Raw genomic sequence first — 10,147 nt, 5'->3', positions numbered from 1 at the left:
ACTAGGCATGTGACCCCTACCTAATTGGTAGCAGCTGTAGCACTGAGCTCATAAGTGTAGCACTAAGCTCATAGGCATAGCTAGAGAGGGAGGTAATGATTAATACCAGCCACCTGTGTTCCCATGTGACATAGCCTGCCAGGTGCTGTAAAGATTTTGTGCTTCTTTACTTGGGGGTAGACAAGCCATCTCCTTGCTGTGGAGTCTCTCCCATGGAATGCTGTGAGCCAAGTAGAGGAGGAAGCCTTCAGACCTTTGCTGTAAGTTTATACCCTTCTTTGATAAATCATTAGACCTGATCACTCTGGAGGTTTGGGCATCTTCCTTTGGAATTCCTGCAAATCTGAACTCCTCTGAGCCCTTCTCTGGCTTTGCAGGGTGTTTCTAAGCCTAGGTGTTCATTTTGAGCTAAATCTGCACTGGGCAGCATAAGAGCCAAGAAACCAGGTAAAGGACCAAGGAGTTTTCTAAGGGAGTTCTTGACAAGGACTACCTGTGGCTTGAGAACCCTGATTCTGCAGCTGCTGCTTTAGCAAAGATAAATGGTTAAAAGAATTTTTTAGTAAATCATGGGACATATGTAATGAGGTCATCATTTACCTATATTTGAGAATGAATAGCATCTAGAGATTAAGCAAATACATATCAGAACGGGAAAGTAATATTACAAATGTAGGATCAAAGCTTCATAAAACAGGTGCCGAGCCCATAGGGGTAATTAGCTTTCATTTAGCTTTCATTTTGATATAATGTTGGTGGTTGCTAAGATGAGCATGTTTTCCCTTCATCTTTATCACATACATTTTTTTTTTACAAACAAGCCATGGACTTGCCTTACAGCACAAGAATCCTTAGGTCTTGTGATGCCTTGACAGAATCAAAGGCCAACATCCAGCCCAAGTTAGGCATATTCTTTTTGGTGCTGATTTTAATGGAAGAGTTAAATGTGTGCTTAACTCTCTCCCAGGGAACTCAGCGGACACAAAGTGCTTGACTTGGGCTGGATTGTGTCCAGTGCTGGAAGGGTGTGAAAACACCAGTAAAACCTCAGGCTTTTGCTTACAAAGCTTTGGGACTGTGCCAGTGATTTCCTGAAGCAAAAGGGGGTCAAACTCATCTCAGTGCGTTTTAGGTTAGTATTGTTGTAGCTTGCTGAGCTATTTTTTAAACATGCAATTTTACATAAGTGCTGCCACATGTGATGTTAAGTATGGCACGCATTGTAAGACGGCTGGGATAAGAAATAGGACATATGGTTTATAGCTCTTGTAGTTAGCAGGTCTTATCCTTGGACAGCTCAGAGTGGGTGATGATCAGACTGATTAATTAATAGCACAAGAATTTTAAAATAAAAACAGTCAAAGCACTCTAGTAGGAAAAGGCCAATTAGGCTATCATTTCCTGGGGTTTCATTGTTCCCTTCCATCTTTAGGAAGTTTTCACCTTGCTGGTCCTTCACAGCTGCTCTAAAGGCTACTGTCCCATCCTGTACTCTATGACCAATGCCTGTTTGAGATGTTTGAGTATTATGTGTTTCCTTGGATGTAAGTCCCACTATATTCAATGGACTGTACTCTCTCGTAAGTGTGCATAGGATTTCAACCTCGACAGGTGCCAGGGTAGTAGCAACAGGGTAGTAGCAACAGAGCTTGAGACTTAGGAATTTTTCAGGATTGTGTACACTTTTGAGTTGTGATGTCATTGCTTGTTGCCATTATGCTGAATCATAACACAGTGTGTAGTGCAGATAAGAAGTGGTCTGATGAAATTCTGGCTAGTTTAGTACTCTTTCCATAGCTCTCCACATGGATGCCATTATCCCTTCCATTGTTTGTTTTACTCTTATTTTCTATCTGCAATCACATTTCTTCCAGTTAGAATGACTCTATGCTCTAGTCACGATGACTCTATGCAGACACCAGATCCAGCTGCTTTAGAACAACCATGGGGGGGGGGGGGGACTGCTGCCTTCCTGTTTGAAATGCACATGGTTTTCCAGAGTAGGAAACGGGATGCTGGACTAGATGGTACCATTCAAGGGCGTACCCACCATGCGGCAAGTTAGGGCAGCTGCCCTACTCTAGAAGCAGGGCTGGTGGGCAGAGGCGGAGCACAGCCCGGCGGAGCGCGAGTTCGCCGTTCCCGCCCGCCGCGCTGCGCCCTCCCTCCAGCTCCCCGTCGCGCCCTCTGGCAAGGCCAAGCGCAGCGGGGAACCAGAGAGCGCGGCGCGGCGGGCGGGAACGCTGAACTCGCGCTCCGCTGGGCTGGGCTCCGCCTCCGCCCACCAGCCCTGCTTCTAGGGAGGGGCACAGCCCGGCGGAGGGCGAGTTCGCCGTTCCCGCCCACTTTGTGGCCCCTCCCCTTCCGTGCCTTGGCCCCTCCCCTTGCCCCCCCCCTAGTTTTGATCCTGGGTACGCCCATGGTACCATTGGTTTAATCCAGCAGGGTTCTTCCGATGCATGTCTACTCTCCACTGACTGGGCCCATTCATGATATCCCATGCCCAGAGGAGCCCCATCCGTGACAGTTACATGTTGAGTGTAGATGTCTGAAAATGAACCCCTATGGCAGTTGATTCTCAACAGGGGCTTCATCCAGTTGGGATGCTATGCAACTTCCCAGATCGCTATCTGCAAGCTGTGGCTACTTTATGGGCAAAGAGACACCCTTGCAGAAAGAGAACAGCGACAGCATGTGGAAGCAAGCAGAGAGTTATCCCAGGCAGAGATACACAAATTCCATGGTGTGTGTGTGGAAGTGGGGAGGAGAGCTAAGAGTAAACATACTGGAGGCTGAGAACTTGAAAGGGAAAACTGGTTGTTTGGATTTTAAAAATGAAGGCTGGCTATCACTTTCTGGAACATGTGCTCCAATTCAAGCTTAAGTGTTTTGAGCTTCGTGCAGCACCAAGGGGAAAAGAGTCTTGTTCTTTGTTTTTTTAAATATCTATGAAATGCTTCATTTGCAAAGGTGAGAGCAGGTTCACTGCCCAGAAGCCAGGACAGGATGCCCTGGAGACAGCAAAGCTTCCCTGTCCTGCTTCTGGCTTGTTTTGTCTGGTTTGATACTGTTTGTCTAGAATTTACTGACTGTGAAGTGGCATGAAGAGAGAGTAGCTTGAAATCCCACCAGTTTGCGGTCCTTTGGTTGACATTTTATAAATAAAGCTGAGACCTCAGGCAGGCTGGGTGCTTTTTTCTTTATTTGTTTAACCTGCTATTCTTGCTTCCGAAATTCAAAAGCTGCTTGTACAACAGCAGCTATCTCTGTGAGAGCTCAGTTCACCACCTAGCTTCACATCTATCTAGGCTTGCCACCTGAGTTACATTCTCATTAGTACTAGACCTGGGGTGAAATTCCTTAGAAAATAATTTTATGATAACCTTTGTGATAATTTTCTTTTTGGGGCTCCTCTGAACAGTTGGAGAATTTCACCCCCCTGAAGCATATTTAGCAACATCTCCTCCACCAATTTGACAGCTTGCAGATAGGACACAGTGGTAGATCCAGCTTTATTATTTAAAATTATTTTAATATTGCCAAAGGAAGCAATGGGCATTGGCCTCTACTTTTTCCTCCTCTCTTAGCCCATTTTATCCTTCACCCTCCAGTAAGAGCTAACAACATACTTTCATTTAGAGTTCCATTCAATATAGTTTCATTCATTATTAGTTCAGCTGAACTTAGAAAAGACAAACTGAAATTTCTGCATCTATATTTCTGTAGACATTTCTGCCTTTCCTCCATTTTGCTACCTGCAAATCAGGTAGAGAAATTTGTGAGCCAATTTCAATCAGCTCTAGTTTCCAAGGAGCATCACTCTTGTTCTTTTCTCATATTGCCTTTTAACTAACCCAAAAGACAAAAATTATATGGCACAGGAGCACTTTAATACACATGGGCTTCCAGTTGTTGTTGGACTCCAGCTCCCATCAGCCCCAGAAAACATGGTCAATGGTCAGGGATGATGGAAGTTGTAGTCAACGACACCTAGAGGGCCACAGGAGTCTCACAACCACAGTGTGTGACTCAAGTTGGGGTGTTGTATAGGGTACTGTATTAGGGCAACACAGCAGATCTTCTGAACTCCTTTCTGTCCCAAATAAGCTGCTCCCCTCAAAGTGGGGGTTAGCAACCTGTCATCTACATCTATGTTTGATTTTTTTGGGTCATCTTTAAAACGATGGGGATCTATTTCAGCAATAAATATGGAATCCACTTTGCATGCCTGACTACAGCATTCTATATTAAGAAAAGGACACCCTCACTATTCCTTCCTTGGTTATTTATGCCTGGGCATTTTGTGCTCTGTGGAGAGGGGTGGAAGGCAAAGTTGTGAAGCCGGATATTGGACATGGGGTTCCTCCTGGTTTTGGTCCTGGTATAATGTCTTAGAAAATGCATAAACTCTGACTGTGACGGAGCTTGCCAAGTGCTTCAAAATGTTTTTTCCTGATGACTGAGGCCACTTCACAGTTATATACAGTAGATCAGGGGTCCCCAGACTTACCTGGCCTTGGGCTGGTGCCTCGAGCGCCGAATCATGCGGCGGGCTGGAGCACATGCCTATATGCAATTTCCGTCGTGCTTCCAGGTCACCGAAAATAGCTTGTGCACATGCGCCAGCGTCATTTCTGGTGGGCAGCCTTGCTGTGCCGATAAGAGCGTGCGGCAGGGGTCCCCAGGCCGTAGTCTGGGGACCCCTGCAGTAGATGATGGTAGCATAATATTGCAGAAATGTTTACGTCTTTACAAAATGCAGAACAAAGATTCTTGTTTAAGACTAGAGTTGGTATATATGTTCCAGTTTGCAATAAAACTTAGAAAAGTATTTTAATCAGCCAAGTACCTTTGATTTAGTGATAAATAATAATAACTATGGAAAATATATGTACCTGGTGCGGTTAGATGATAACATTTTTTATGATTGGGGTAAGCAAGTAAGATCCAGATTGGGGGCAAAAATACTTAGAAAAGCATTTTAATCAGCCCAGTATCTTTGATTTAGTGATTGTAAGAAGCATGGAAAATATATGCACTTGATGCTGGTAGATGATAGCAGTTCAGAGAAGAGTGAAATGTGCATTGTTGATTTGGTATGTTTAAAAGCAGACCTTTTAAAAATATGCTTGAGTGCAAAGTGCAGAAGTAAGATAATATCTGTGCACAAATGATAGGCAACATTTGTTTGTTACTTTAAAATAGCTCATGTAAATAGTTTATTTCTTTGAAGATCATCTTGGCAATTCCTTCGTGCTATTTTTTTTTGGTCTTCCTAGGAACATCAATATGTTTTCCACGCTAAGCAAAAGAGTATTTAGGGAATCTAGAAATGCATGGCTGATTGAAAAAGAATAATTTTTTTTTACCGGAGACACTGACCTTTCTCCCAAATGTTTACCTTTTAAATATGGTAAGGTTCATAATTTACCACTTCATAGCTCAAACTCTTAGCATCTAATAGGATGAAGTTTTATAACTTTGTACTACTGTGAACTTTCTCTTAGTTTTGACTGCAAGATGATTTACATGGTCATTTGCCCCCCTCCCCCCAGCAGCCTACAAATATTTAAAATAATGATGGTTCATCTGTGATCTATTTAAAAGAAAAACATTTTTTAAAATAAAATTTCCCTTTGCAACTAGAATAAACGCCAGAGAGCAGCTCTGCTATTAGTACTAATGTACATTATTTGCTCTTAGAAATAGGATCTCCACATTTGTGGCAGGTTAGAATGCAGCCATTCATTCAGGATGCTGATCAGGAGATCAGGTATTCCCAAGCAACAGAAGGGCTTCAACTGGCCAAGAACACATTTCTCAAAGATGGGAGTTCAAAGAGTTGGTCAAGCAGAGTGTCCGCCGCTTTACCACATCTGAGAGCACACCAAACACCAGATTCCAAAGACTTCGAAGAAAACAAAAGGCTAGGGTGCTAACAATAACAATAAGTTCCATGAGAATCAAAAGGGCTGGAGGTACCAGAGATGGTTCTGAGAAAGGGTTGCAGGGGGCTTCTTGGTTGAGCAGGAACTAGATGGGAAGGTTGCAAAGGCACACAGGGCTCTCACTACTGTCCATTTATGAGTGTCTAGGTCTTGTCCTGATTGCCCTGTGGTGAAGGGGTGATTGGGACATCTGGGACATGTGTGAGCTTGGACTATCTCTGCTCTTCATTTCAAAGGAATGTGGATGGTGACTTGGATAGCCAAGCACCATTGCTATTTGCTACTAGCCATTGCCAGCTTGGCAGCTAAAGAAAGACAATCTGAAGGCGTAGGGACAAAATGGAGGTGTTGCGACAATATATCAGAGTGCTAGAACATTCTCAAAGACTCAGAATTTCTGTGACACCCCCGCCCAACAAAGCTAATTTGTTATTTTAGTTTCACATTAAATTATTCACATTTTCCGACAGTGGAATCTTCAGTCTTGATGTTCTTCACAGGTGATCAAATATCACCAGCTCTGTTCCTTAAAATGAGGTGGCGGAGGAAGGATGGCAGACTAGCTCTAATCCACAACTCCATTATTCCAGAATCCACTGAAATCTGAAAGATGAGCACTAGAATCATAGAATCATAGAGTTGGAAGAGACCACAAGGGCCATCCAGTCCAACCCCCTGCCAAGCAGGAAACACCATCAAAGCATTCTTGACATATGCCTGTCAAGCCTCTGCTTAAAGACCTCCAAAGAAGGAGACTCCACCACACTCCTTGGTAGCAAATTCCACTGCCGAACAGCTCTTACTGTCAGGAGTTCTTCCTAATGTTTAGGTGGAATCTTCTTTCTTGGGTTTTCTAGGTTTTCTTCACTATGGTTTCATGAATAAACGATATGATAATAATTTTATAGTCTGTGGAGCCTTGTGCTTTGTTATGACCTTCCTTTCACAGTCTGGATTGGTCTAAATCTGGACATTTGCGTTCCTGCAATTGTTTAATTTCTTCATGTGCTATTGGAGTAATAATAATTTTCTGCCATATATACCGATTTATTTACTTTGTCCTTTAAAAAGAATGTGCATTGGATATTGGCATCTTTCCTGCATACTTTTTTCTTGAATGTTGAGAAGGACAATCCATTCCTTACTTCCTTTTCCCCATGAGCCAAGTCTGAAGCTATTGTCAATAAATTATTGTTCTTATATCAGCTCTCATTGTACTTTATCTCTTGACCTTTCCTCTTTTTTTGCACTCAGAATAGTTTTTTTACTGCTCGTCCTCTGCTAAAAATTTCACTTCATTCTTTGCCATTGCTTCTCCTGTAATTTTGCCAGAGTATTCTAACAGAATTCTGTGAGCTCATCCTGTTTTTATATTTTATCTCTTTTCTGTATCAATGATTACTCTCTTCATCTCATTGTACATCCATATTCTTCACTTTCTCCCCTAGGGTCTGTGCTGCCTAATGAATCCCATGACCTCAGGGTCCACTTGAATGTTAGTCTTTTTATTCTTTGCATCATTTCTTTCCATTAGTATATTCCATTCAATTTCACCTCCCATTTCCACTCTTCGTCTAGAATTAAAGCTGCTGGCTTTAATGCTGCATCCCTTCTAGGCTCTCACTGTGGCTCCAATTAAACCCTTATTTATGGAAGGGCTGAAACATGCCTGTCTCTGTGATTTGAAATCAAACTGGCCATCTCTCACTGTAAAAGCAGGTGTTGACTTTGTACATCGTGTACCATTTCTTTTTCCTTTCTTTTTACAATTCCTAACAACATCTTTATCAGTTTGATTGCTTACTTTGTCTTTTTCGTATCTATAAAATTCAAAACTGTTCATATATTGTGTCATATTTCACAGTGTAGGAATAATAAAGTTAGAACAGACAGATGTTCCTATCTCATTTTACAACAGATCCGCAGACCTATGGCATTTTTATGGCTCACTGATGGATTACTGACAGTCGGGTGCCAAGGCTACTTCGAAGGCTAAAATTCATAACATACTTATAGGACTAATGCACATTTCTCAAACTGGAATTCTATATTAATGTTTTTGCCCTACTGTATTGAAAACTGGTTTAATCCAGTTCATATACAAGTTAGCCATGATGGATTCAATTTAAAACATATATGGAAATGGAATATACCTGTGCAAAAGTTATCTGGCTTTGATAAGCAACAGGATTTATCAGCTGACGTATTTATAAAGAATTATGCCTGTTGGACCTTAAATTGTTTTATATGAGCCTTATAGTGATTCTGGGACGCGGGTGGCACTGTGGTCTAAACCACAGAGCCTAGGGCTTGCCGATCAGAAGGTCGGCAGTTCGAATCCCCATGACGGAGTGAGCTCCCATTGCTTGGTCCCAGCTCCTGCCAACCTAGTAGTTCGAAAGCACGTCAAAATGCAAGTAGATAAATAGGTATTACTCTGGCGGGAAGGTAAATGGTGTTTCTGTGTGCTGCTCTGGTTCGCCAGAAGCAGCTTAGTCATGCTGGCCATGTGACCCGGAAGCTGTCTGCGGTCAAACGCTGGCTTCCTCGGCCTATAGAGCGAGATGAGTGCTGCAACCACAGAGTCGTCTGTTACCTATAGTGATTCTATATGTTACATTTCCCCTTATTTCCTCTACAGCTGCTATGAGGCAAATGTAATGCATGGTTATTACCATAACCAGTTTACAGCCAGCTGTTATGGATCCTAGAATATTGTTCTGGGTTGTACAATATTGTCTATCTGTATGTCCACCAGTGGATGAAATGTTCAACCAATGACTTTTCTCTATTGTGCACACCTTGGCCTTCAAATGGTAGGTCAAAACTAGTGCTGGAGCCACCATTTTCTCCTTTATTTGATTTAGATATCATTTCAGAAATATGGGGAGGGGGAGATGTTAGAAAGCTGAACGATGGCGATGAAAGAAAAAGATGGAGAAAGAGAGAGAGTGAAAGGAGGAGAAAAAGACCAACATAAGGCAACAGTGGAAAGGGGTTGTCTCTTCTTCTTCTTTGGCAATCACTCATATCCGAGTAAGATTGTCTTCCATAAACACGGTTTTAACAATGGGTCTGTAAGTGACTGTGGAGGCCAATTCTGGATCCACACGTCCTTCCACAGTGGGGACATTGGTTTCTGGTCGGGAGTTGATCACGGTGTGGGTTTGCCAAACGTGCCTTCCTCTTAGCACGTTTTTCCCTTGCATCCTGAGATCGAGTTTCTAAAAGCCCATGACACCTTTGGTAAAGGCTGTTCTCCAACTGGAGCGCTCGCAGGCCAGTGTTTCCCAGTTGTCAGTTGGGTTGTCTATGTTACGGGTGGAGGGAAAGGTGGATTTGAGGTTTGGAAAGAAAACTTCTATTTGTGACAATGATTTTGGCAAGTGTAGTTTATGAATCTTTTGTAAGAGTGATGAAGTAAACACAATGAGATTGTTTACTGCTACTGTGCTATGTAGTAATTATGAGGTCTGCAAGGATTATAATATGGTCACTGAAAATTATTAAGCAGAAACTGGTAATGGAAGACGTTCAGAGAAAGGCCCTGTTTATTCACGGCACATAAACAGGCAGAACAACAATCTGGTTCAAATGTACTATTTACTGCAGCAGTAGCAAAAGTTCTTGAAATTGTCAGTTCACTTGAGTTAGCATGGAATTCATGGTCTACCTGCCAGCCAATAAAAAATAAAAACAAATCTTTGATATCTTTGGCATGTCTTTAACTATGATTTATGCCAGATCCTTCATTAAGTTGGAACATTGTGTAGACTAAACACAAGTAAATAAAGCAGTTTACAGAAATGAAGCACTGCATCTAGAAAACTGCCCAATGACCCTTGTTTACTGCTCCAGTTTACCTGAAATTAGATATGTTACTGGTGTGTTTTATATCTGATATTGAATCTTGTTGTCCAATTTATATAGCTGCATCAGAACCACTATCTCCCCCCCCCCCCGTTATGTCAGAACAGAGAGATCCTCAATATCACACATGACTAACATTCACTGCTCCCAGTACATCCTGCTCTCTTCGAGGGGGAATAGGTAGCCAGATGCTTATTTATTTGTCCTATGTGAAAATGCATCTAAATAGTGGTCATTTGACCAGACATTTTTCTTCCAAGGACATTAAGCTGGTGTACGTGGTTCTCCTTCTCCCCATTTTAATCTCACAACAACTCTGTGAGGTAGGT

Source organism: Zootoca vivipara, chromosome 5 (assembly GCF_963506605.1).
Source record: "Zootoca vivipara chromosome 5, rZooViv1.1, whole genome shotgun sequence".
In the NCBI taxonomy this organism is placed as follows: Eukaryota; Metazoa; Chordata; class Lepidosauria; order Squamata; family Lacertidae; genus Zootoca; species Zootoca vivipara.
The sequence above is the reverse complement of the archived record's forward strand: the minus strand, read 5'-3'. Positions refer to the sequence as shown.